This window comes from Pongo abelii, chromosome 4 (assembly GCF_028885655.2).
Source record: "Pongo abelii isolate AG06213 chromosome 4, NHGRI_mPonAbe1-v2.0_pri, whole genome shotgun sequence".
Taxonomy (NCBI): Eukaryota; Metazoa; Chordata; class Mammalia; order Primates; family Hominidae; genus Pongo; species Pongo abelii.
The window spans coordinates 38,150,419-38,172,509 of record NC_071989.2 but is presented as its reverse complement, the minus strand read 5'-3'; the positions used below and the strand labels follow the sequence as shown (position 1 = coordinate 38,172,509).

Sequence of the window (22,091 nt, the reverse complement as noted above, 5' to 3'; positions counted from 1 at the left end):
TCACTTTTGAAAAAAAGGAAAACCTCCCTATTTCTGTCGGGTTTCTGAGCCCCATATTCCTTTCTAAATTAGTCGGGGAATATTTGAATCACTTGCAAATTTGGAGTAAGAAAAACAATGTTTGCTTTAGACTTTAACATGCCCCTGGAGAGAACTATATTCTCAGGTCAAGGAAAGACATTAGGTTTGCATTAGCAAACTCTGTTGTCCAGTCAGCAAATTAAGAATTCTTAGGAAAGGCTCTATTTCCTCCTCCACACTGGAACAAGGGTTCTTAATCCTTTCTGCATTTTAAAATTAGATCACAAAGTTCTTTACACAAAGTTCATACTGGGGCCCCACACCCAGAGACTCAGGTTCTGGAGTGAGACCTGGGCGTGGGTATGTTTGAAACGCTTGCCTGCTGATTCTAATGCGTAGCCAGGGTTGAGAACCACTGCACCAGAAATTCAAATAATGTGGTTAGAATCAACCCAATCACTTTGTGGTTGTTAAAGGAACACTCAAATACACAGAAAGTGGCTCAGTGAAGAAGAAATAGCACAGGGCTAAAAATGAACAAGTCCAGGGTTCTAGTCCTACTTCTGCCATGTGGCATACATCGTCAGAAAAGCTATTGAACAATCTGGATGTCAGAGGGTTAGAACAGATGGCATCTGGGCTCATTCATCCCCTGACATTCTGTATTAAAATAGGGGAGCTGTGTCATAGGATTTTCACTTTTGCACCCAGTAAGGAAGCTACCTGTAGGGCCTGAGGGTGTGTTTTCATAAGAATGGCAGCATGGCTGTTGTTGCTTGCAACTAACAAAACAGCTGGTAAATATCTTGACAAGGAATGCCTAAGCAAAACAAGGCTGGGCCAAATGATTTGCCCAAAATAAAGCCTCTGTCTGGGATGGTCAGGTTGATATGCAATGCTAGCCTTTCCCAGCTCTCACACCTGACTTCAGCTTCCTGATTTTCTCACCTCACAATAATGCAGCAGAACTAATGTTCTTTAAACCCTGAAATTTCTCATGGTTCCTGACCAAACAATAAAGCAATCAAAGGTCAATTCATAAATGTATTCTAAAATCAGCTGGGCGTGGTGGCTCACGTCTGTAATCCCAGCACTTTGGGAGGCCGAGGCAGGTGGATCACTTGAGGTCAGGGTTCCAGGCCAGGTTGGCCAACATGATGAAACCCCATCTCTACTAAAAATCAAAAATTAGCTGAGCATGATGGTGCATGCCTGTAATCCCATCTACTCAGGAGGCTGAGGCACAAGAATCACTTGAACCTGGGAGGCAGAGGTTGCAGTGAGCTGAGATTACGCCACTGTACTCCAGCTTGGGCAACAGAGTAAGACTCTGTCTCAAAAAAAAAAAAAAAAAGTATTTTAAAATCAAATAATGCTTAACTGCCTGATCTTTTGAGTTATTAACAGTAAGGGTACCTACCAAGAAGACTGACAATTAGTGGTCAGTGGCATCAAAACTCTCATTATAAGTCTATATTTTCTTCCTGTCCTGGCCCTCAATCCCGAACAACCCCCTCCTCTCCCTCTGCCCCCCACCCCACTCCCTACTCACACATTAACACCAGATCAGGGATCCAAAGGAACAGAGAGAACACAATGGAAAAGAATGCATCGTGGATGGAGAATGGATGGCGTGGGCTGGTGGTCCAAGGAAAAAAAAAAAAAAAAAGCCCAGAAAATGTCTGTCCTTCCAAAGAGAACACGTTTACAGAAAAATCTTCCCAAAGAGCAAAGCCCAGACAAGGGTTCATCCTGATGCACCTCAAGGGGCAAGGCCACTAAAGGAGTCAGAACTGGCTCCGGAGGCAATCGCAGTCTCCGTGGATTGCACAAGAGACACTTCCAGCCCATCTCCCATCTCCAAGTGTGCCTCTGGGGGAAGCTGGAGAGGAAGAAATGTGGAACTGCCAGTGACAGCAGAGGCTTTTGATTAAGGAAAACAAAAGAAGTGGAAGCGTTGTCTTTCAAATTCCCCAAAACAGTTTTCCAAAAGAATAATGTACATTAAAAAAAAAAAAAAGGAGTAGAAATATTCAGTGCTTCAGCCTGGAAGGCCAGATAGGGAAGGCAAATAAATCAATGCTTTCAACAAGAAGGGCAGTGCTGCCAAGCTAGACAGGGAACAGGATTCTCTGTTGTCCTTATCTCTTCTCATCCAATGACACAAGTTACGAACTACATGGAAATAGATGGTAGAATGAATCAATTACATCCACTTGTTAACCCTTTTCCAAATACGTACCATAGATGCTTTAGCAAATCTGGTCTCTTGCCTATGCTGGTCCCATCTGATAAGCACCTTCTTATTCCTCAGGGTCCAGCTCAAACACCCCCTCCTCTTGAGGCCTCCTTGGACTCCCCCAGGTAGTGCCTACAGCCCCTTCCCCTTTGTTCCCATGGCCTTCACGCATACTCTCCAAAGACTTAGTGTCATATCGTCATCTAGTTATGCATCTGTCTCAAGTAAACTGGGACTCCTGGAAGGTAAAAGCCAGATCTTGCTCATTTTCTCATCTATAGTACCTAAAAAAATGCCTACAAGGAAACAGGTGGATGGACAGATGCACAGATGCCGGGGGAGCCAGAGGGGCCACTGTTCTGAAAAGGAATCTTTGTCAACAGGAGAGCTGCCCACCCATGAGACAGACTCCTATAGGCAGAGTCATCCTTTCTGGAAGTTTGGAAGGGCTGTCAGCAAGATCTCTGCCAGTCTCCTCTGTGTCTCTATTTATACCTTGGGGCCAGGAGACAGGAGGAGGCTATCTGAACTCAAGGATAATTGTCAGCAAATAATACCCCCTCCATTCATTCTTGGCAAAGATCCCCAGAGGTTAGGTTTCCTCTAGAAAGTAGCCACTGACAGAGGGAAATTCCACTTTTTAAATTCTGTTATTTTCAAAGGAATTGACAGAAGCTTTAAATATCTTCTTGGTAGTCTTTAAGTCACCAAAACTCACCCGTAAGCAAAAAGACTACAGGCACTGCAAAAGCTGCTGACTCAAAAAATTTCCGGAGGTTAATAGAAAGGAAACACCAAAACAAAAAGAAAAACTAAAGGGGTACAAGAGCATGGATTTTTTTTTTTTAAATCAGGAGAGAGGATGTAAAATCATTAGCCTATTCAAGTATTTTATTTTTTGCAGGGATTTTGCTCACTCCTTTTTGTGTTTTTTAAATTTTTAATTTTTGTGGGTATATAATAGGTGTATATTTATGGTTTATGTGAGATCGTTTGATACAGAACTGCAATGTCTAATAATCACATCATGAAAGATGAGGTATCCATTCCCTTAAGTCTTTCTCCTTTGTGTTACAAACAATCCAATTATACTCTTTTATTTTTAAATGTACAATTAAATTTTTAACCAGTCACCCTGTGGTGCTATCTAATACTAGGCCTTATTCATTCAAATTTTTTGTACCCATTAACCATCCTCCCCACCCTCACAACTATCCTGCCCAGCCTCTGGTAACCATCCTTCTACTCTCTATCTCCATGGGTTCAGTTTTGATTTTTAGATGCCACAAATAAGTGAGAACATGCAACATTTGTCTTTCTGTGCCTGGCTTGTTCACTGAATATAATGATCTCCACTTCCATCCATGTTGTTGCAAATGACTGAACATCCTTCTTTTATTATAGCTGAATGTATTCCATTGTGCATAAGTATATTTTCTTTATCTATTCACCTGTGGATGGACACTAGGTTGCTTCCAAATCTTGGCTATTATTAACAGTGTTGCAACAAACATGGGAGTGCAAATCTCTCTTCAATATATTGATTTCTTTTGGGTATATAGACAGCAGTAGGTTTGCTGGATCATATGGTAGCTGTGTTTTTAGTTTTTTGAGGAATCTCCAAACTGTTCTCCATAGAGGTTGTACTAATTTACATTCCCGCCAACAGTGTATGAGAGTTCCCTTCTCTCCACATCCTCACCAGCATTTGTTATTTCCTGCCTTTTGGTAAAAGCCATTTTAAATGGGGTGAGATGATATTTCATTGTAGTTTTTATTGGCATATCTCTGATGATCAGTGATGTTCAGCACCTTTTCATATGCCTGTTTGCTATTTGCGTGTCTTTTGAGAAATGTCTATTCAAATCTTTTGCCAATTTTTTAATCAGATTATTAAGATTTTTTCCTATAGAGTTGTTTGAGCTCCTTATATATCCTGGTTACTAATCCTTGTCCGATGGGTAGTTTGCAAACATTTTCTCCCATTCTGTGGGTTGTCTCTTCACTTTGTTGATTGTTTTCTTTGCAGTGCAGGGTTTTTTTTTTAACATGACATGATCCCTTTTATCCATTTTTGCTTTGGTTCCCTATGCTTTTGGGATATTGCTCAAGAAATCTTTGCCCAGACCAATGTCCTGGTGAGTTTCCCCAATATTTTCTTGTAGTAGTTTCATAGTTTGAGGTCTTAGATTTAATTATTTAATCCATTTTGATTTTTTGTATATGGTGAGAGACAGGGGTCTAGTTTCATTCTTCTGCATATGGATATTCCATTTTCCCAGCACTATTTATTGAAGAAACTGTCTTTTCCCCAGTGTATGTTCTTGGCACCTTTGTGAAAAATGAGTTCACTGCAGCCATGTGGGTTTGTTTCAATGTTCTCTATTCTGTTTCTTTGGTCTATGTGTCTCTTTTTATGCCTGTACCATGCTGTTTTGGTTACTATAGCTCTGTTCAAGTATTTTAATTCTGTAATGGGGCAAGTAAAAAAACATTTAGCAAAATACTTGGACTTATATTTAATGGATCTAAATACACACAAACAAACACACACACACACACACACACACACACACACACACACAGTATAAAGCAGCTATTAACCTAAATTGCTAAAACCTCAATACGCTCCCTTTTGGGAAAAGAAGCAAAAGCTTCAATAATTAAGAGCACATGTCAGACAGACCTAAATTGATTTGCACTCCACAGCCTACTAACTGTGAGACCTTGAGCAAGTTACTTAGCCTCTCTGAGCTTCAGTTTCTTTAGCGATAAAAGGGGTTGTTGTGAGGCTTACTGAGGTGCTGCATGTAAAAGATCTCAGCACAGTGCCAGGCACAGAGAAAACATTTAGTGGTGTCAGTGGTAGAAGTCTTCAAATTCATTATCATCATCATCACCATAACAAGAAAGCAAATGGATATCAGGAATTTAGGAAGAAAGGAAAAAGTCCCAGTTGAATGAAGAATCTTCTTTCTTCTATAGCTTCATCTTCTGTTTATCAAATGTATTGGTCTTTCTTTCTATAGGATCATCAATAATAAAGATCCAAGTATGGTCATGGAATTTACCAGAAAGGGTAACACATTTGATCAAGCTTTTCAACCAAACGGTTGAGACAGGAAAGGTTTCTCTTCAAGTATCAATTACCAGTAAAAACCCCACACTCTAGTAGGAGCTCAGTTCTGCAAGGTTAAATTGTTCATTGGCTTCAGGAGGCCTGAGGGACTGCCTAATCACAAGTTTCTCTCTGGAAGTCACATCGGAAAGTTCCCACTTGTTATGTCTCCTACAGTCTGGAGGGATAGAATACACACCCCAAAAGGAGACCTTTTATGGCATTAAAAATGAAGTGCCAGCCTCAATCATGAGCCCCAGTTCATGGACTTAACAGAATCCCTTACAGTACTCTGCCACCAGAGGAAACATCCTCTTCAATTTTGTTATAGGTTTTCAAGGGCTAAAAATCACACATTTAAACGGTGTATTGTATGTGTGTGTGTGTGTGTGTGTGTGTGTATGCAGACACACACAACAAAAGTGGGTATGAGGATTATAAGCCATGACCTACACCTGGCTCTGCCTGTCAGGTCAAGGATACTCCCAACTTGCCCAAGTCAGTTCATCTATGCCAGGGAAAAAACTAACAACAAGAATGAAACCCAGCCAACTTACAAGTATCAGTACCAATCATCAAGAAGATGCAAATAAACCAAATGGCACATTTCTACAACTTTTGTTTTTATCTGACTTTAAAATGAATAATATAGGTTGACATGGGGTCAGATTTTTTTTGTGCTTTCCTCTCACGTTTAATCAATTTTTAGCATTTTCAGGGGCAGGGGGGTAAATTACAATTACAATATAATTGCATTTCATAAGCACAGATCAACTGATGATAGCTGAATTATACTTGGTAAGGAAAAGAAGCCATTCTCAGGTGAAAAACATGTTGGATAAAAAGAGTGGATAATGATAGATAATTGGGAGTTGGCTTCTGTCTCCATGTTGCATTTGTGAATGTATATATACATATAAACATGTTTATGTAGTAAAGGAACTCCAATATTATGTGTGTGTGTCTAGGTATAACATTCATGTGTTAATATGAGAGTGGTCTATAATGTCTATGTACAAGGAGGTTATGTTAGTCTGTTTGTGTTGCTACGTAAATATCTGAAGCTGGGTAATTCGTAAAGGAAAGTAGTTTATTTGGCTCACAGTTCTGCAGGCTGTACAAGCATGGCACTCCTATCTGCTTGGCTTCTGGCAAGGCCTCAGGAAGCTCACAATCAGAGAAGCAGCAGAAGGGGAAGCCAGCATATCACATGGCGGGAGAGGGAGGAAGAGAGAGAGGGAGGAGGTGCCAGGCTCTTCTAAACAACCAGATCTCATGTGAGCTCAGAGAGCTCACTCATTACCTTGAGGACAGCACTAAGCCATTCATGGGGGATCCTCCTACAACACTTAGACACCTCCCACCAGGCCCCATCTCCAATACTGGAAGTCACATTTCAACATAAGATTTGAAAGGAACAAAACATCTAAACTATATCAGATGTATCCTTGTGGACCTGTGCATGTATGTGGGCATGGAACAGTTCATGTGTGTGAATAGTACACACATGTACTCCTGGGAAGCTTCATCCTCACAAATGAATTTGTCTTATGAGCCCTGTGTGCTGACATACAGCTTTGTTTTAAGAAACATGTTTTCCATTTATATGGTTTATTATCCCCTTGTTTCCTTTCTCAAGTAAAGAAATGCTAAACTTTCAGCTCCTTCCCCACTCCCCGCCAGATCACCTGCCATTGCTGGGAAAGGCCAGTCCTTCTAACTCTTGCAGGACCATGACTCAAACCATCCTACTCTGGAGACATCCAAAGGCACCCCTGTCCCAGGCCTGCGTGACTGTCTCTATGGATCCAAGTCCTTTCTCCTGAGGGCCTTTCTCTGCCCTAGTAGAGGGGAGATTTTGGTGGGAAGTCTCATGCAGGCAGCCTCCATTGGACGTGTGACATCTGGATCCAATAATGCCTTGTAATGAAGTATCTCCTGCAGCCAGGGATCAAGTCACAGCCCCTGTTTTCATGGTGGAGGTCATCTGTCTCCCTACATTACAGAGTCTCTTAAGAGGGTATGGATTTAAGGTCTGACTTTTCTATAAACATGGCCCTGCTGCCCTTGAGAAAATGTGGGGAATTCTGCATCTGGTGAGGGATTTGTGTCCTCTATATGCCCACTCTCCTGAAGCCAGGTGTGCAGTCGGCGTTGCCCTGATTCTTCATCTCTCCTTAGCCTGCTGAAGCTCTCCTGAGCATGAGGCAGAATGTTCTCTCCACCCTCCGCTTCCTTGGTTTATTGAGAGACAAAGGGAAGAATGACTTTCCCATTGACAGCACCACCACCTCTTTCCCAGCCACGCTCTGAGTAAATGTCAGCAGGGTACACTCCAGTCGTGCCCTAGGTGGTTGTTCTTAAATGTCTCCACTGTTCCAGCTACACTCCTGAATTTCTTCTAGGGCACTCCCTCACACGCTCAATCTCCCAACTTCAGCCCAGAGACACTCCCCATGCTCAGTGGAGCCCCATCATCCCGAATTCTCCTGAAACCTTCTCTACTCTCACCACACACATGCCAGTCTTTTGAGTCCTGTGTCCCTAGAGGTGATGGGCAATGATGTGTGCTCAGTTAATGTAATTATCACCTGATGTATTTGCTAGCTAAAAGGTTATCCTTTATCAAGAATAAAACCCATACAAGGTAAAATTAGAGGTAAGGTTCTAAGAATTCAGTGTAGGCCAAAAAGGAGTCATTATAGGGTACAGTAATATTTCGGTCCTCTTATGCTATCCTGTGCAAATGGTCACCAACTCCCTCCCCAGCAAAGCAGGGGGAATAGATGACCACAGGGACATGCTTCTCCGAAAAGGTTAAGTGTTCCTGATCCTTACCCCAACCTCTGACCCTGCTCAAAACCACACGCGGAGCCTCTCTAACTCTCACATGGAGGGTGGCCTTCCTCACCCTGTGGTCAGGGAGTCCAGCAGACAAACAGCACTCCAGGGGCCAGCAAGCCTCATGTGCTTCCCCCAGGACACCACCAAGGAGCCGGAGGACAGGAACTTGGAGGCCAAGCAATCAAAAACACTTTTGGCAGCAATACAAGGGCCATCAGGAAGCTAATTCAGATCCCGCCTGGCTGAGTTGGGTCTGGAAGGAACAGAGAACAAGAAAATTTCGTAGTGAATTGTCAGAAGGCAGCAAAGACCTGAAGCCTTGGTCTTAATCATGTTCCATGTAAAGAAGTTCTGGCATGGTGCATGCATGAGACCTGCCAAATCTTGAATAATGGGAACAACAAGGGAGGAAAGAGAGGGAGGGCTGAAATCAACTGATGGGGAGAGGGAAGTCAGACAGTGTCTAGGTGGTGCCAAACATCTGGGTAAACTGCAAAATATTTAAGCCAATAGCCAGCCATTTTGTCTGTAGAATAGAAAATGTCTAGGTCACATCACTGTGATTTTATTTTGTTCTTCAGTGTTTGTGCAGATGTTTGAACTTTCCTTGAGGGCATAACCAGGTTTGTTTATTTTCAGGTGTCTCCATCTTCCAGCACTTAGTACATCTCGGGTCCCTAGTAGGTACTCTACATATGTTTAAGGAAGGAAGAGAGGGAGGGGGAAAGCCACATACAGATTATGGCAAACTTTTATATGATGACCAAATAATTTATTATCTAAACTGAGACAACCTTGAGAGTCAAAGTTTCCTGGGCTAATATTGGCCCAGGAAAACCAGGCTAAATGGTCACCCTTCTTAATGGCCAGTTAGGTATGAAGGAAGGAGGCATTAGAAAGGAAGTTCCCTTGTTATTTTCTAAACACTATAAGTTAGATAAGCTTAGAGTGCACATGGAACAGCAGGAAGGTCAATGCAGCTGGAGCAGAGAGAAGAAGTTAGAGAGTGGGAAAATGAAGTAGGAAGAGTCAACAGGAACTTGGACTTCATTCTAGGTGTGATGTGGAGCCATTGGGGTGTGGAGGGTTACCTGGGTGAGTGACAAATCTGATTTATATTTTAAAAGATCTGTCTGGGCCGCGCGTGGTGGCTCACACCTGTAATCCCAGCACTTTGGAAAGCCGAGGCGCATGGATCACCTGAGGTCAGGAGTTCGAGATCAGCCTGACCAACATGAAACCCTGTCTCTACTAAAAATACAGAAAAAATTAGCTGGGCATGGTGGTGCACACCTGTAATCCCAGCTACTTGGGAGGCTGAGGCAGGAGAATCGCTTGAACCCGGGAGGCAGAGGTTGCAGTGAGCTGAGATCATCCCATTGCACTCCAGCCTGGGCAACAAGAGTGAAACGCTGTCTCAAAAAAAAAAGAAAAATGTCTGGCTGCAGTGTGGAGAATGAGTTGTAGGGACAAGCGTAGCATCAAACCATGTGGTTGTCCAAGTGAGAGAGGATGGTGACTTGGGCTGGTGGGTAGCAGGGAGAGTGTTGCAGAGGAGGTGGAAAGAAGAGAATGGTTTCACAATAATTGGTCTAGGTTGAGTTGCAGGTCTTTGCTGATGCAATGGACATAGGTGGTAAGATAAAGAGAGGCATTGAGGATGAGTCCTAGGTTTAGAGCCTGAGCCACCAGTTGGGTAGAAGGTGGTATCTCTTACCTACCTGGGAAAACCACGGGAGGTTGATCATCTGGGGAGGCCTTTACTGACCTTCCTCTAAAAAAGAATTGTAGAGTTGTAACACTACCTACAAGAGCTCTGCAGAACCACACCTTGTGCCACAGGTTAATCCATGTCCAAAGGAAAGTCCCTGAAAGCCAGGGCAGAGACCAGAGTCACAGCTTGACTCTCATAGCCCAGATATACTGCTTGCTGATGGCTCCGCTCTGTTGTTTCTCCAAACCTTGGATCCCAAACCCTGTCTCATGTCTAAAGACTAGGAATCCTCTTTTGCTCCACCTTCCTATGTTCTGGACTTTTGGCTGCCAGTCTCTGGCCATACTCTGCCTCTGTCCCTTGCCTGACATAGGCCTTCATCAACTGCAGGCCTATGGAATCAAAGAAACCCAACTTTCACAAGTCTACCAGCTCCTTCCTGTTTACATTTTTCTCCACCTTCCCAATGTGCAGCTTGTAACCTTCCTTAGATCCTCTCTTAACCTTTCTTAGGCTAGTTTGAGTCTAGAATTTTTTCTCATGGAACTCCTGTCCCAAGGTTCTGTTGGAAGTTTGGTGAGCAGCCACACTGGTGACTATTTTCTCTGCCAAACACATTCTCTTGGTTCCTCTGCTCCTCCTAAAGCTATTATACAGAGACCTAGCCAGGCCCTTTAAATTGTCTTTGGTCAGTTGGGAAAAGAATTAACACACCTGGTAGCAACTTCTAATAAAACTGCTGAATGCACAGACATCCCTTCTGGGTCTGGTCTGAACCATTATCATCTCTTACCTGTACCTGTAACAAGGTCTGGTTATATCTGTCTATAAGAAGAGATAACTGTCCTTACCACCCTACAGTTATTCTCCATGGCTAATCCTGTGCAAATAGAAGTCTGATCACATCACACCTCTGCTCAAAATCCTGCAATTTCCCTTCTGTTTATCTCAAGGTAAAAGCCAAAGTCCTTACAATGGACTAGAAGTTCCTTTACAATTAGAGGTTGTTACTTGGTCTGTTCATGCTGATATAACAAAATTTATGAACAACAGAAATGTATTTCTCACAGCTCTGGAGGCTGGGAAGTCCAAGATCAAGACACCAGCAAGTTTGATGTCTGGTGTGGGTCTGGTCTCTCCTTCAGAATGGTGCCTTGAGTGCCGCATCCTCTGGAGGGGACAGATGTTGCATTCACACATGGCAGAAGGGACAGAAAAGTACAGAAAGAGGGCAATCCCACTTCCTCAAGCCATTTTATCAGGCATGAATCCCATTCATGAGAACAGAGCCTTCATAGCCTAATTACCTCCTAAAGGCCTCACCTCTTAATACTGTTACACTGGGGATTAAGTTTCAATATGAATTTTAGAGGAGACACAAGCATTCAAATCATATCAAAGATGTACCCAATTGTTTCTTTTTTATTTATTTATTTTTTTGAGACAGGGTCTCACTCTGTTGCTCAGGCTTCAGTGCAGTGGCATGAGCATGGCTCACTGCAGCCTCCAACTCCCAGGCTCAAGTAGCTCCTCAGCCTCCCGAGTAGCTGAGACTACAGCTAATTTTTTATTTTTTGTAGATACAGGAGTCTATGTTACCCTGGCTGGTCTCAAACTCCTGGACTCAAGCAATCTTCCCACCTTGGCCTCCCACAGTGCTGGGATTACAGGTGTGAGCCACGGTGCCCAGCCCGTTTCTCAAACATGCCAGCCAGGCTCCCGCCTCAGGGCCTTTCCACTGGCTGTTCTTCTGCCTGAAATAGTCTTCAGGTAACATATGGCTCACTTGCTTTACTCCTTCAAATCTGCCCATAAGGCCTATGCAGGCCACTCCATTTACAATTTCAACCTCCATCTAGCCACCCAATCCCCTGCACCTTGCCCTTTCATTTTCTAAATGACATTCTAACTACTATATCATTTACTCATCTAGTATGCTATTTCTTTATTTCTGCCTCCTGCAATAGAATTTAAGTTTCAAGAAAGCAAGAATTTTTGTCTTGTTTTTTGATGATTCCTCAATGCCCGGAACAGTGTCTGACACATACTATTATTGAATGGATCAATTAATAAGAAATTCATTAGTAGTTAAGAGTCTAGTCTGTGGTCTTAGTGCTACGTTTGAATTTCAGCTTCACCTTTTACTAGCTATGTGACTTACAGCAAGTTTATTAACTTTTTATACCTCATTTTATACCTCATTTCTATCTATAAAAACAGAAAAAAAAATTGCAACTACTTCACAGGATTGTAGATGAGAAAATGCATGGAATGTGCTTAGCACAGTAGTTGGAATACAGAAAGTATTGTGTGGATGGTATATATTACCTTCAACCTTGGTGGATGAATTAGACTTTGGAATAATCAAAAAGCCACCTGGACCAAAAACTGGTAAAAAAAAGTGGTTGCAATATGAATGGTTCTCTTTTGTGGTTCATAGACCAGCTTTACAAAAACAATTCTAGAAAGAAAAAAAAATAGCTACATTTATGTTTTAATCAATTCCAACATGGCCACCTGGAAGGGCAACACCTACTTGGCTGCCTAAATTGACACATTTGTTAGGCCAATGGAGTCCCAATAGTAGAGATAAAAAGCCCTTGGAAGTCCTCTGCTGGACCTCCTGTTTTACCAACTCACTTTATGTTGCTTTTCTGCCAAGAAGAACCAAGTATTCTCTGAGTATCTGGGTCAAGAGCCTCTGGAGAGAGTGCTGAAGAGGCTTTATGGAGAGGATGTCTCAGAAAGTGATACCCTGAACCAGACCATGCAGTAACCTGAGTGTCATGAAGGTCTGGAAACCCATCCTGGGGAGTAGCAATCAGACACGGGACAGCTCATTTGCAGAACAGACTTTCTGGGGCCCAGAGGAGGAGGAAGGGCAGATTCACCCTGGATGGGCTGACCACCAGCCACTGCATTAGACCTCTGCGGCCTTAATTCCTCTCCCCTCTCCTTTGGCACCTCAGGGAAGAGAGCGTGAGGATAAAGCAAGGCCCAGAGTGGCACATTCTACCCTACCACCCTGAAAAGATACAAAGCGCAGGATTCTTCCATTCTAGTTGTGCCCACTGTCCTTCTCCAGGGCCAAGCATATTCATCAAACTGTATTAGAGGATCAAAGAGGGACTTGGAGACTGTCCTTCCTCATTTTAGAGAGGAGGGAGCTGAAGCCCAGAAAGAAGGGCGTAGGGTGGCCCACCCATATCCCCTCAACTCATCCAGAGGCCTCCTGCAGACAATTATACCCACCAACGACCTCCTGCACCTCTCTGCCTGAGGGTGTCCTCTGGCCCCGCAAGCATGTTCAGCCTGCAGGCAGAACAGGCCAGATGTGTCTGGGAGTTAATACCCCAGAAGTGACCCTCAATCTACCAGGGAGATAATTTAAGATCCATTCCACAGTTTCTTAGAGGGTCCCCAGCAGGACTGAGTCCCAGTTGTCTGCACAAGCAAATCTGCACAGTTACATCCCCTTCATCAGCCTTCCTCCCTTCCCTTTCCCTCCTCCCCACTCCTTTGCCAGTCTATCATTTGGTTATTGCCACAACATGCTATATAACCAGGGGTATGCTGGAGCCAGCAGAGACTACACCCAAGAGTCAATTGTTTAAAAAGCCAATTTTGTGAGTCTGTTAAGCACAGCTCCTATTAAAAATTAAATTCTATAACTTACAAATTATAGTTAAAACAGAGATACTCAAACTTATCACATCCTAATTCTATTTTTCTGTTGTTTATGCTTTTGATGTTATTTACATGTCTTGTGTTATGTAGGTCGAGCATCCCTAATCTGAAAATCCGAAATCCAAAATGTGCCAAGGTTCAAAACTTTTTGGAACTGGGAAGAGATGCTCCTCAGTATACAGTGCTTCCATCATATACAACTCCACATTCTGTGACATCACATCGGTAGCCAGAAGTCAGCTATAGTGGGAGAATTATCACCATTTACACCATAGAAATCAGCGTCAGGACTTGAGTTACTGCCGTGTTAGACTTAAAGTGATGGACACAGTATTAGTAACATAGATTAAACTTCGTGTCATGTTTATAGCCCTTACATTATAAATACCACAACGCAATAGGGAAATATTTTTTTCAGTTTGTAAAAACTGTTATCTGATTCTGCAAAGAAGTCACTCATATGATTGACAAATGAGCGAAGTTTACAACATACATCTTAGTTGTTTCATTTTCATCATACTTGTTAACAAAAATAGCAATGAACATTTATGTCAGCCAGGAGGTTCTGCTGATTTGGGCCAGGCTTGGCTGATCTCTGCTGGACTGGTCATGCATCTGTGCTCAGCTGGTGGGTCTGTGCCAGCAGGGTCAGCTGGGAGTAAGAGCGTCTAGAACGGGCTCGCCCAAGTTGACTGATTCCCCTCTAGGTGGCCTCTCACATCCACTTGTCTCCCATCTCCCTCCATCAGGCCAGCCTGGGCATATTGTCAGGGAACTCTCTAAGTACCAAGAGAGGAATCAAAAACATACAAGTGCCAGCAGCTACTCCCTCCATTTGATGCAACAAGGAAGTTGTAAAAACAATAAGATAATATCTGCCACTTGTTGAGGACTTACTACATACCAAGCACAGTGCTAAGCAGTTTAAACATTTAACAGGAGATTAATTCGGAAATTTTCTGACCTAGTTCAGGCACCAAATTTTAAAATAATAGGGAGAAATACCTTTATATTCCAAAGAGAACCGCTAAACTGGAGGCTGTAATCATTTTTGTTTCCTTGAACCCTTTTGGCAATTTAGTGAAGACTGAGGACCTCTTCTCAGGATAATTATTTTTAATGCACACAACAAAACATATAGGATTATAAAGGACACTAAATATGCTGAAGATAATTATTAAAATAATTTAGAGTAATGTTGCAATATCATAATATGCAGACTTATTGGCACAATAAATAATAAATAAATGAGATCTAAGGAAGAATCTCACAACTACCATAATGTTAAAGTTATGATTAGCATAAATAGTTTCTGCAACAAGTATAAGTGATATGAAAACATGTGTGACTTCTGTTGTTGACAAAGTCACAGGCACTGCTAATACCATGGTTTGTTCCCTGCATTCATAATTAAAGGAAATGGTAAGATTCAGTTAGAAGTTAGAAAAAGTAAACATGTAATTTATTTCCCATCCAAGCTCGCAGATCCCCTGAATTTTATTCAAGGGGGTCTGTAAACACCAGACAGATTAAGGACCCTTATGCTAGAATATCGAGGTGAGGCTTGCTAACATGTGACTCAAAACTGGTTCAAGAGATCCTTAGTATTTTCCTTCTCTTCCTAAACAATTCAGTCCTAACATCATTAGCTGGGGTAGAGCAAGTTTAGATCCGCAGTGGGGATGGAGGAATCCACAGGGGCTCAGGGTGCGGCATCGGAGTTCATGCAGAGTGAGGAAGGCGGCCCTGTAGAAGAGGTGGTGGCACCAGATATGTACAAGGGCATTGATGACATCAGTATATTAGGAATAATGGAAGCCAGGTTTCTCACTGTTGGAAAGGAGAATTACAAATACAGAAAGGGGTGATATATCATAATTTGTGACCCTAATGTCTTTTTTTTTTTTTTTTTTTGAGACGGAGTTTCACTCTTGTTGCCCAGGCTGGAGTGCAATGGCACGATCTCAACTCACCACAACCTCTGCCTCTCGGGTTCAAGCAATTCTCCTGCCTCAACCTCCTGAGTAGCTGGGATTACAGGCATGAGCCACCATGCCTGACTAATTTTGTATTTTTAGTAGAGGTAGGGTTTCTCCACGTTGGTCAGGCTGGTCTCAAAATTCTGACCTCAGGTAATCCACCTGCCTCGGCCTCCCAGAGTGCTGGGATTACAGACGTAAGCCATACTGCACCTGGTCCCTAATGTCTTAAAATGGAGTCACTCCTGTCAAGTAACATTGAGCTAACAGTAAAGCTGCGCCTCTCAAAGTGATAAACATATATGTAATAGACTGAAGTGACAACACCGGCTGCTGCACAATACCACCCAAGACCTGCAGCAAACAAATAGGAAGTGAAAAGTGGCTGAGATATGAAAACAGACCCATCTGGAAGGATCATAAAAGCAGCCACGACCCAGCTTTCTTCAAGACACCGTTGGAGGCTCTTCCTGTGAGAACACTGAGGCCTTCTCCCAACTGGAAGCTGCCAACAGAGGCTCTGCAATAGGCGTGATAGGGTAGAGAGAGAGAAAAGTAACAAAACCACACCCATGTCCCTCTCCAACCTCCACCCATCCCACCTTGCTCTCCCCCTACACCATGACTAGCATCCAAAAGGACCTCCAGACCCATTTGACTTGTCAGTGTGCTGGTCTCCCAAGCCATCGCTTTTCTTCGCTACCCCCCTTTTACTACCGCCTGTGTGAATATTAACTACATGATTGATGGGCCTCAAAATGTACCATAAATTTGAGCTGTATAATTGGTTACTGTGTCACTGTGAAACTTCACTGGCTTCTATGAGAGTTAACACACCTAAGCAGCATCAACCTAATTAACGTAACAGGGAAAAGGCTCAATGAGCCCTGGTGTTGGATTAGAACTGGAGACTTGTGTGAACTCAAGGTTTTCGACAGAGAAGTTAACACATGTGTATGTACACATGCACACATGTGCATACACACACACACACGTGCATACACACACACACACACACACACACATCCCCTACCTCTGACCACTGAATGAGCCCAAGAGCAGCAACAGCTCACTAGCAACAAGCACACCTAGCACTCAGATATTGGCTCCTAAATACTATTTTCTACTAAAACAGACCAGGGCTCCTTGAAGAAATGGCTGATTCAAGGGCTGGAGTACAGAAAGTACAGATGAGCTTAGAGCCTCTTATTGTGCCAGAAAGCCAGGAAATGCTCTTAAAATGATGGGGTTCATATTCACACAAAAGCAATACAGAAGCCAGCTTGAACGGGATCCTACTGGCCAAACCAGTGACAAATTTGAGCATCAAAATAATAACAATTTAAATTCATTCAGTATAATAGGAAAACATGAGTCTGAACAGATAAATAGATAAGTTGAATGCTTGATAAGGAATGAGATGTTTATAGAGTTTCAAAATACCTCCCCATGAAATACGTATCAATTACACAGGGAAAGAGTAGCTTTACAGTGAGAAAACCTAGAAGATACCAGCTTAATCAAGTAATCAAAGCTAACATCACCAGCAGTGGCATAAAGAGACATTTGTACCACTTGATAGGATGCAATGAAAAGAACATTACCTAACCTCTGTGATAATCACTGCCAAAAGTGCATAATCTGAACATAACCATGAGGAAACATCAGACAAATCTAAACTGAGGGATGTGCTACAAAATAATCGGCCTGTAAGCTTCAAAGAGTCAAGGTGATAAAAATCAAAGAATGTTTCATACTGAAGGATACCTAACAGACATGACATCTACATACAGTAGGTGATTCTGGAATATATCCTTTGTGCTCCAAGGATGTTATTAGGACAATTTTGCAAAACTTGAATGGGGTAGTAAGGATAAGATGATAGCAAGGTGTCAATGTTAGTTTCCTGATTTTGATGGTTATATTGTGGTTACATAGGAAATATCCTATACTCCCTACAGTGTTCTAGGGTGATAGAATACAGGTTAGAAATTTACTCTCAGAAGGTACAGGGGGAAACAGTTCTTTTTACTGTTCTTCAATTTTTTTTTAAGTTTGGGATTGTTTCAAAGGCTGGTTCTGTGACCTATGGTCTATCACTTAACTTTTAGACAATAAATAAGGGGGAAAAAATTGAGGGAAGATTGGGGAATAAAGATTTCTCCAAAGAGAATTGTGAGCTGGTATTTAGAGAATCCCGCTCATTTCAGTTGAGAGTAGGGACCTACGTCCCCACCTGCACACAAGCCTAGAGAATGGATGTATCTGCCTGAAAGACAGAGTGACATTTTGCCCCCAAGCTCGATGCCTGTGAAGGAGCAGAAACTCATAGAACCACTTAGCACTGCACCAGAGCAGGGCATGTAAAGCTTTGAGCACAGTCTGCCTTCCAGAGTGGGATGAACAGAGATACAAAATACCTCCGAGAACAGTGGGCACCATGAAAGGCAGCTATACTTGAGTCACCTTGAAAGGATTCAATCCCAAAGAATTTTCTGGTGGGCAAAGTAACCCCAGCAGCAAGAAGTTTGGGGTGCAGGGTGGGGGGATCAGAAGCAGGGAGAAGAGAATTATAAGTGGTCAGCAGGAGACTATACCCCGCCCGCCCAAGTCAGGGAACAGGGCAGTGGGCAGTGCCTGATATTCCTTCCAGGAAAGGTGATCTTCTAAGAACCTATGAAAGCGCCCCAAGAGAAAGAAAGCCAGCGTTTGGCTGATACCCAGGGGGTACCAGCACCAGAGAACAAATGCTCTAACATCAGACTAAAACCACGGAGAACCAGCGGCAGCAGCACAGTCATGGGCAGAAGAGGAATAAAGGAACAAGGAAGAGAAAGCTTAGAACAACAAAGCACGCTCTACCCTCACCCATAGCAAGTCCCAAGCCTGGATCAGACCTGGAAGTTTTGAGTTGGAAGAAAACTCCAAATTTTAATTCATATCAGAGTTTTTTAAAACCTTAAAGCATAACTAAAATGGCTGAAAGTCACCAGACACCTGTGGACTATGCCAGGGACAGGAAAAGAGCCTGTTTAAAAAGTCACGCTGAAGAAGAAGAATGTGACTTTCTGCTTCTCCCTACCCGCTCCAGCTCATTCGATGCCCTGGTTGCACATGCATTATCCTGTTTATTCCTCACAACACCCTAGAAATTTGGCCCCCACCATGAGTCTGAATGAAAGAGATCTCAGTGCAAGGCTATCAGTCCCCAGTCACAGCACCCAGGGTGCTGGCCTTCCAGAACAAGGCATTGCTCCTCCCCCAGCTTCACTTGGGTGGTAAGCAAGTGGAGGCCCACAGGAAAGCCACTAGGTGGGCAGCAGAAACCAATAGAGGGTAATGCAAAGCACAGTTGTAGGGAATTTGTTTTGCTTGTCGTGGCTTCACGGGAAAACCACAGCTACAGGGAGGATTAGCAATCAGGGGTGGGTGGTTCTTTCGTGCAGAGGCATTGACAGAGAACACATTGGGAAATCGAAACGCCCAACAAAGAAAATGCTCACACCAGGATGGTCGAAAACTAAGATTCTGTTTGTGCACCCATTGCAGTGGTCCTTAACCTTGGCTGCACACACCTAGGACTTTTTAAAAATCCCGATGTGTGGGCCCCAACCTCAGTGACTGCAGGCATGGGGATTTTTTTTTTCCAAGTTCCCTAGATGACTCTAAAGTATAGCCCAGGTAGAGAACCACAGCTTCATTCAAGGAACTTTGTTCCCTATCAGTTTGGTGACCAAAAAAAAAAAAAAAAAAAAAAGATAAAAATGTTCTGTCTCAGTTACAAATATCAACTCCAGAATAGGTTTGGCTGAGCATGAGCCTCAACCCTGAAAAGTAACCAGTATGAAATTAAAACACACTAATGAATATTCAAGCATAGCCTCATTTGCTAGATATAAGTATAGCTTTACAGATAGAGATAGATACAGAGGTAATAATATATCCATATACTTTGTGCTAGTGGTAAGATATGTATTTAAAAGTGTTTTTCCTGCAGTGGAGATGATCACCAGTCCATCTCATCCACACTTACTTAGCTGGTCCTCCTTGCAAAGAACACACATTAGGTATTTAAGAAGTCACAGAAAAGAGCAAAGCCATTCGACTCACCAGAAGATTGAAACAGCAAGGGCGGGGCAGGGGGGCATGGATGGGGTTGTTTCATGTAAACTGTTCTTAAGCCAAATGAATCCCTACACTAACAGCATTTCCATCCACTCATTGACAATACTGTTTCAATAAATGCAGAGAGCAAGCAAGCCGACAAGGATTCTTCCATTTACAAGACTTTTACATTCTGTAACTATGATGTCACTTTCAACTTTCATCCCTGTTTTCAGATTATTTTTAATATTTTCCCATTACTCACATGAAAAGAAAAAGATCTGATCCCTCTGCTTGGAAGTCAGGGTCCTTCACAATCTGTTTCCATCCTAACTTTCTACCCTTATTTCCCTCTCTCCATCCCTCTCCAGAACAAATTATCTTTCACTAAGCTAGGAAGGCAACTCACTATCCCAAAACTTTCTAAAGCCACCTTTTTTTCTTCCATATCTTTTTTCTACATCAAAAAGTATTCATTTAGGCTGGGTGCTGTGGCTCACGCCTGTAATCCCAGCACTTTGGGAGGCCGAGGTGGGTGGATCATGGGGTCAAGAGATTGAGACAATCCTGGCCAACATGGTGAAACCCCCTCTCTACTAAAAATAAAAAAATTAGCTGGGTGTGGTGGCATGTGCCTGTAGTTCCAGCTAATTGGGGGGCTGAGGCAGGAGAATCGATTGAACCCAGGAGGTTAGAGGTTGCAGTGAGCCAAGATTATGCCACTGCACTCCAACCTGGTGACAGAGCAACACTCTATCTTAAAAAAAAAAAAAAAAGTATTCATTCAAGAAGTATTTATTCGCTATTTTTCCTAGTTAGGACAATAATTAGTATGTAGTCCTCAATTAAAACAATAATATATTTAAATAAACACAGATACATATAATTGTCTTTTCTACAAATAAAAAGAAAATGCCACCCATATCATCAAATACTGTGATAGACCGATGACACCAATGGCTCCAATCTTTTATCCCTCTCTGGATCCTCAGGCAGCTTTACCTATCAAAAGGTAGAATATCTATCCCCACTCTTTGACTCTCAGTTTCCAACTTGCTTTGACCAGTGGGCAGGTTCAACAGAAGCCAAAGCTTAAAAGGAAGCATTCTAGTGTTTCTACTTTTGCTCATCTGTGATTGCTTCGTGAACATGTCCAAGCTATCCCACTGGAGGATGAGAAACACATGGCGCAGTGACTCTGCCCCACTCAATAGCCAATCAACTGCCAGACTCATTTGAAGCCAGAAGAACCTCCCAGCTGAGTCCATCCTAATTCAGTCAACCCTGGCGACTATCAGGCATACTAATGGGCCCAACCAAGACCAGAAGAACTTCCTAGACAGGCCAACCTAAACTACCCTCCTGAGACCATGGCCTTAGCAAATACTCATTGCTTTCAGCCACTGTGTTTCTGGGTGGTTTGTTACACAGTATTATTGTGGTAATAGATAAATGATAAAAGTGCTAAAATAACTGTATAGCAATAATTTAGATGAGGTAAAAACAACTGGACAAAGACTAGACTACAAGGTCTAGTAGTAGGACAGAATTATGTCGGGTGATTGACAACTGCGTCCCCTTTGCACAACACAGGGACAGTCACAGGTGCTCAATAACATATGCTGCCGGATGAAGGGAACATTTGGTCATGACAGACCTTGGGCTGTAAGAGTCCTCAGAATGGATCATGAAATCATTAACTTCCAAACTTTTACAAATATAACTGACCGACTGCTATCATTTACTTACCTTTTTTCTTTTCCAAGTCAAAATCCTTAGCCAGTATACATAAACCACACAAGGAAAAAAATATTTCTGTAAATGGCTTCTCCAAACACTCAGATGGCTCTTTGCCCCCTCACAGAAAGCCATTTCTCTGCAGCTGCCAGGCTACTTCTGCAAGAGCTCAAGCCTAGCCAGTTACAGTAGCTGGTGTAAAAGCTAATCTTAGAAAACACACATCATTTCTCCAACCCAGTAATTAAGACCAGAAATCTGTAACTGAGACATTCATAAAACTGGGGTTTCCAAGTGCCAGCTTTCCCTTAGAGTTCTCCAGAATGGGTCAGACTGGGAGAAGCCTGCCCAAAACAATCTGATGGGCAGGAGAATGGGTTCTGGATGGGCAAGGGCCAGTGGAAACAGGCCCAATCCAGTACCTTTCAAAGCCTCCTCTTCTTCTAGATTCATGCCTCAGTACTTCTCTGTCCACTTTTGATCACTATTCAAGTGCCAGAGCTAACCAACCATTAACAAATCTACAATAAAAGAACAAATTTCTATGGGCAAGATTAGTAATGTGTTGGTATTTTGGAGCTCTGCCTTTATTAATGTCTCCATTGGCCAGTTGTAAACAAGAAGCCTTTTAACTTCTCAGAAGGACAT

General features: G+C 42.7%; 1 long non-coding RNA gene across 4 annotated transcripts in view; it reads right to left on the bottom strand.

The window, feature by feature from the left end:
• LOC134761386 (uncharacterized) overlaps positions 1–22,091 on the bottom strand; it is a 67,092-nt gene that overhangs the window by 38,281 nt on the left and 6,720 nt on the right. The window lies entirely within an intron of this gene.